The following is a 7,002-nucleotide window of genomic DNA, read 5'->3' as shown; positions in this document are numbered from 1 at the left end:
AGGGCACGTCCAACCGGTAGGAGGCCACGGGGAAGACCCAGGACACGTTGGGAAGACTATGTCTCCCGGCAGGCCTGGGAACGCCTCGGGATCCCCCGGGAAGAGCTAGACGAAGTGGCTGGAGATAGGGAAGTCTGGGCTTCCCTGCTTAGGCTGCTGCCCCCGCGACCCGACCTCGGACAAGCGGAAGAAGATGGATGGGATGGATATATATATATATATATATATATATATATATATATATATATATATATATATATATATATATATATATATATATATATATTTATTTATATTTATATATATATATAAACACATCATTTTGATAAGTTTGTTTGCAGAAGCCAAGAAAATTCATCAGTTCTTACTTTCTAGTTACTAATTTCCTGTGAGATGTGACTTACTAAAAATGTGACCCAAAAAAGAGTGTCAACATTTTGCCGAAGCGTACAGGGAAATAATAAAAGGTGTACGTAGATTTGTTGTTTGTTTGTTTAGTAAAATACCATCTAATGGATGTTAAAAGATAATAAAAAGGGTTTGATTTGTTTTTCAGAACTTTGTAACTCACTTGTCGTTCTTTACGATTTATTTCTTGAAGCATTGCAATTTTTTATCGACTTTTGTCTCATGCATTTACGATTTTCTTGTAGCTTTGACACTTTTCTTATAGCTATACAACTTTTTTTTCAGACCTTTACGATTCTGTTCTCATAACTTTGCAACTTTCATCTCGGAACTTTACGATTTCTTTCCCGTAGCTTTGACACATGTTTTTCCTAGTTCTTTGACTCTTTTTGCGTAGTTTTGACACTTGTTACTCATAGCTTTATAATTTTCAACATTTTTCCTGTAGCGTTATGATTTTCTTATAGCTGTGTTAATTCTTTTTCATAACTTTACGACTTGTTTTTTGTAGCTTTGCTCATAACTTTACATTATATTTTCTTCTCCTAGCTTTGCAACTTTTTTTTCGGAACTTTACGATATTCTGGCCATAGCTCTGACACTTTTTCCCTAGCTATACAACTTTTATTTCATTCCCCTACGATTTTCTTCTCATAGCTTTGCGACTTTTTTCTCTGAACTTTACGATTGTCTTCCCGTAGCTTTGACTTTTTTCTCAGAGCTACACAACTTGGTTTTCATTCCTTTACGACTGTCTTCCCGTACCTTTGCCACCTGTTTTTCCTAGCCAATTAGACTCTTTCCTCGTAGTTTTGCAACTTGTTACTCAAAGCTTTACGACTTTTGCTCTCATAGCTTTGCCTGTTGTTTCCCGTGACTTTACGACATGTTTCCCATACCCTTCAACTCTGTCAGCTAGGGTAGACTCCAGCCTCCCTATGACTCTGAAACTTTAAAGGAAATATATGGCAACTATAGATAAAAAAATAGGATGATACAAAAAGAGGAGAAACATCCTTTAACTTTGGCGTCCCAATTGCAGCTCCTTTCTTATTGCACATTCTAAGGAGAAAACGATAGTTAAAATATTACTAATATATATATACATATATATATATATATATATATATATATATATATATATATATATATATATATATACACATATATATACACTAATATATATATATACACACATATATATATATATATACACACTAATATATATATATACACACATATATATATATATATATATATATATATATATATATATATATATATATATATATATATATATATATATATATATATATATATACATATATATATATATATATATATTCATCCATCCTTTTACTACCGCTTATTCCCTTTGGGGGCACTGGTGCCTATCTCAGGTACAATCGGGCGGACAAGTCAGGACCCAGGACAAGTCGCCAACTCATTGCAGTATATATATATATATATATATATATATATATATATATATATATATATATATATATATATATATATATATACATATATACATATATATATATGAATGATAAATGGGTTGTATTCGTATAGCACTTTTCTACCTTCAAGGTATTTAAAGCGCTTTGACACTACTTCCACATTTACCCATTCACACACTGATGGAGGGAGCTGCCATGCAAGGCGCTAACCAGCACCCATCAGGAGCAAGGGTGAAGTGTCTTGCTCAGGACACAACGGACGTGGCAAGGTTGGTACTCGGTGGGGATTGAACCGGGGACCATCGGGTTGCGCACGGCCATTCTTACACTGCGCCACGCTGTCCCTGTATATGTCCATCCATTTTTCTACCGCTTGTCCCTTTTGGGGTCACGGGGGGTGCTGGAGCCTGTCTCAGCCCTAATATATATATATATATATATATACATATATATATCCATCCATTTTCTACCACTTATAGCTGCCATGCAAGGCGCTAACCGGCACCCATCAGGACCAAGGATGAAGTGTCTTGCTCAGGACACAACGGACATGATAAGGTTGGTACTAGGTGGGGATTGAACCGAGGACCCTCGAGTTGCGCACGGCCACTCTTACACTGCGCCACACCGTCTCTATATATGTCCATCCATTTTTCTACCGCTTGTCCCTTTTGGGGTAACGGGGGGTGCTGGAGCCTGTCTCACCCCTAATGTATATATATATATATAAATATACATACATATATCCATCCATTTTCTACCACTTATTCCCTTTGGGGTCAGGAGGGACACTGGTGCCTATCTCAACTATATTATATATATATATATATATATATATATATATATATATATATATATATATATATATATATATGTATATATATACACTTTTTTTATATATTGCACTAATATTGTCGCATGTCACAAGTTTTTCTTTAAATAATACATTTAAAATAAAAACAAAACAATTAAATCTATTTAGAATTAAATTAAATCTATCTGATTTTGTCATATAAAAATAAAATACTTATTCAAAAATATTTTTTAACATTGCACAAACGGTTTATTCTATTTAACGCCACCTGTTTATTGCTATTTTATGGACTTCTTTTTTTACAACAAAATGTAAGCAAACAGAATATTGCGAGTGTCAAAATGAAAGAGATATCATCTTTAGGGTTTTTTTTTTGTTTTCCGATACGTGGCCCTCCGTGGGAAACATTCGGAAACCCATGCTGTAACTACACGGACATGGTGTGTGACGCTAATCACAGGGAGTTCGCTCAGCCAGGAAGCGTGCTTGTGTGCGTTCAACGACACGTTTAATGAGCAAGAAACTGCGGTCGTGTCTGGAATGCTACTTTCAGCGGCCGCGACCTCGGACAAGGCTTCAGTCTGGATTATTGGTAACGTCTAAACAACAAGTGCACTCCTCACAGAAAATGTAGAGGTCCGAGATGCTTTATTGCGCAACAAAAACGTTGCAAATTAACCCAATTTCCTCAAATAGCGGCCTTTGCTCTAACAGACACCGCGTCAAAATGACACTAAAAACTAATAACAGACATCTTCTTGCTAACCACTCAGGGGTACAAAAAAAATAGTTGTAACGCTGGCTATGCAATCTTGTGGGTTTTTATTTCCTCAAATATACTGCTAGACTTTTGACAAGAACAAGAAAGTTTGATCACATTACGCCTGTACTGTATATACCTTTATATACATATATACATACATATATACCTATACTGTATATACCTTTATATACATATATACATACATATATACCTATACTGTATATACCTTTATATACATATATACATACATATATACCTGTACTGGCTCACCTGCACTGGCTTCCTGTGCACTTAAGATGTGACTTTAAGGTTTTACTACTTACGTATAAAATACTACACGGTCTAGCTCCATCCTATCTTGCCGATTGTATTGTACCATATGTCCCGGCAAGAAATCTGCGTTCAAAAGGGCTTTGGAAAAGCAGGAATTCTGGGAAATCCTGGAATATTTTTGAACTTGGAAAAGAAGAAGTTTGAATTTACAGAATGGTGGAAAGTTTTGAATCGGTTGAAAAATGCGGAAATGGTGGAAGTTTGAAAACTGGCCAATTCATTTTGAATGGGAAAAATGTCCCGTAAAACCTGAAATTCTGGAAAATCTGGGAATTTTGGGAATTTGTGAAGGGAAAGCCTGTGATTCCCGAATAGGCTGAACAGTTTGAAGTAGGAACGGTTTGAATCGGGGAGAAAGTGTGCAAGGTAGAACGCTCCAAAATCTGGAGAACAAGAATAATAATAAATAGATGCATTTTGGGGTAGAAAACCATATGTGTGACACAAACTTAAACTTCACAATGAGTAATTGTTGAAGTGGAAAACACAATTCCTGAACAGGCTGAAGATTTCGAGGTTGAATCGGATAAAAACAATTTGGGACATGTGGAACTTTGAAAAATGTCCCATTCATTTCAATGGGAATTTCATGGAAATTTGGGAATTTCTGGAAAGGCGGGAATTTTTTGGGGAAATGCTAAATATTTTTAATGTTGTAAATGAGTTTAAACATTAAAAGCGTTACTAAAACGGCCTTCTTTCATCTCCGTAATATCGCTAAAATTCGCTCCATTTTGTCCACTAAAGACGCCGAGATCATTATCCATGCCTTTGTTACGTCTCGTCTCGATTACTGTAACGTATTATTTTCGGGTCTCCCCATGTCTAGCATTAAAAGATTACAGTTGGTACAAAATGCGGCTGCTAGACTTTTGACAAGAACAAGAAAGTTTGATCACATTACGCCTGTACTGTATATACCTTTATATACATATATACATACATATATACCTGTACTGGCTCACCTGCACTGGCTTCCTGTGCACTTAAGATGTGACTTTAAGGTTTTACTACTTACGTATAAAATACTACACGGTCTAGCTCCATCCTATCTTGCCGATTGTATTGTACCATATGTCCCGGCAAGAAATCTGCGTTCAAAAGACTTCGGCTTATTAGTGATTCCTAGAGCCCAAAAAAAGTCTGCGGGCTATAGAGCATTTTCCGTTCGGGCTCCAGTACTCTGGAATGCCCTCCCGGTAACAGTTTGAGATGCGACCTCAGTAGAAGCATTTAAGTCTCACCTTAAAACTCATCAGTATACTCTAGCCTTTAAATATACTCCCCTCTTAGACCAGTTGATCTGCCGCTTCTTTTCTTTTTTGTCCTATGTCCCCCCCTCCCTTGTGGAGAGGGTCCGGTCCGATGACCATGGATGAAGTACTGGCTGTCCAGAGTCGAGACCCAGGATGGACCGCTCGTCGGGACCCAGGATGGACCGCTCGCCTGTGTATCGGTTGGGGACATCTCTACGCTGCTGATCTGCCTCCACTTGAGATGGTTTCCTGTGGACGGGACTCTCGCTGCTGTCTTGGATCCGCTTGAACTGAACTCTCGCGGCTGTGTTGGAGCCACTATGGATTGAACTTTCACAGTATCATGTTAGACCCGCTCGACATCCATTGCTTTCGGTCCCCTAGAGGGGGGGGCGGGGGGGTATTGCCCACATCTGAGGTCCTCTCCAAGGTTTCTCATAGTCAGCATTGTCACTGGCGTCCCACTGGATGTGAATTCTCCCTGCCCACTGGGTGTGAGTTTTCCTTGCCCTTATGTGGGTTCTTCCGAGGATGTTGTAGTCGTAATGATTTGTGCAGTCCTTTGAGACATTTGTGATTTGGGGCTATATAAATAAACATTGATTGATAAACGATTGGTGTTGGAATTTTTCAAATCGGTCGAGAAATTTTGAAGTAGGAACATTTTTTATTAAGAAATGGTATTACGGAATTCCTGGAATTCCAGGAAAACCGGAAATTTTTCCAGTTCAAAACAACACTTTGTTTTTTTGTCCTGATTAAGAGGAATGTTTTGACGGTTGAAGTGGGTTGAAAAATGTGGAAGGAGTAGTCGACTGAAAAAAAGAGAATTCTATGAATTCCAGGAATTGGGAGCGTGAGGGGTTGGTGGAAAAACTCATCTTTTAACCCAAACCCCTCGGTCTTTCTACAGGTGTGCCCCAGGGATCTGTTCCGACACCACTTCTGTTTATGCTACGATAAGACACATTTCCACATTCCGTTATCCTCGACTCCCGTCCTTTCCCTTAATTCCCGCACAGAGGGACACATCAGAAAACGACGCGCTTTTTAACGACTTTAGGTTTTATTGCGTCCCTGGTGGAGCTCAAATAAGTGGAAGGCGGTGCAAACTAGGACCGCAGCGGTAATCTTATTGGTAAATTACAGGGCCTCTGCACAGCAGAGCCTTCCACAGTGCATATGAACACATTTATTATTGCGTAATTGCAGGGTGGAAAAACCCCCACTCAAGTCATTTTAATAGCGACGGTTGGGGTGAAAGCGCTCATGAATCACACACATGTGCGCCGCAGCGTTCCTGCCGGCTTCGGGACGCTGGACGGACCCACGCAAGGGAAGTGTGCAAATCAGCAGGTTTACGACTGGCGTTTAATGTCTTAACTGACTTTGAAGGTGATGTGGGATACAAGACCGGGGTTCCACTCCAACCGCTGGAGTCTTCCCACCGGCCCCATGGCCGCGCCGCACCACTCGGAGAGAACACGAAGGTCTAATTGCAAATGTGCAGGGATCTTTTCGCACGGGAGGTCTGGCTACCGGCTCGCTTTGAAGTCTGCCGTCGAGGCGTTAAGACCAAAACAAATGTGTTGTGAACGTGTTAAAGTCTGTCACCTGCTGCTAATTAACTCTGACTCTGAGGAGACGTCCATCCATCCATTTTTTACCGCTCAAGGCTATATCATCCCTACAAGCAACCTTAAAACTCATCTGTATACTCTAGCCTTTAAATAGACCTCCTTTTTAGACCAGTTGATCTGCCGCTTCTTTTCTTTCTCCTATGTCCCCCCCTCCCTTGTGGAGAGGGTCCGGTCCGATGACCATGGATGAAGGTACTGGCTGTCCAGTGTCGAGACCCAGGATGGACCGCTCGTCGGGACCCAGGATGGACCGCTCGCCTGTATCGGTTGGGGACATCTCTACGCTGCTGATCCGCCTCCGCTTGAGATGGTTTCCTGTGGACGGGAC

Source organism: Nerophis ophidion, linkage group LG02 (genome assembly GCF_033978795.1).
Source record: "Nerophis ophidion isolate RoL-2023_Sa linkage group LG02, RoL_Noph_v1.0, whole genome shotgun sequence".
Classification (NCBI taxonomy): domain Eukaryota; kingdom Metazoa; phylum Chordata; class Actinopteri; order Syngnathiformes; family Syngnathidae; genus Nerophis; species Nerophis ophidion.
Note: the sequence above shows the minus strand (reverse complement) of the source record.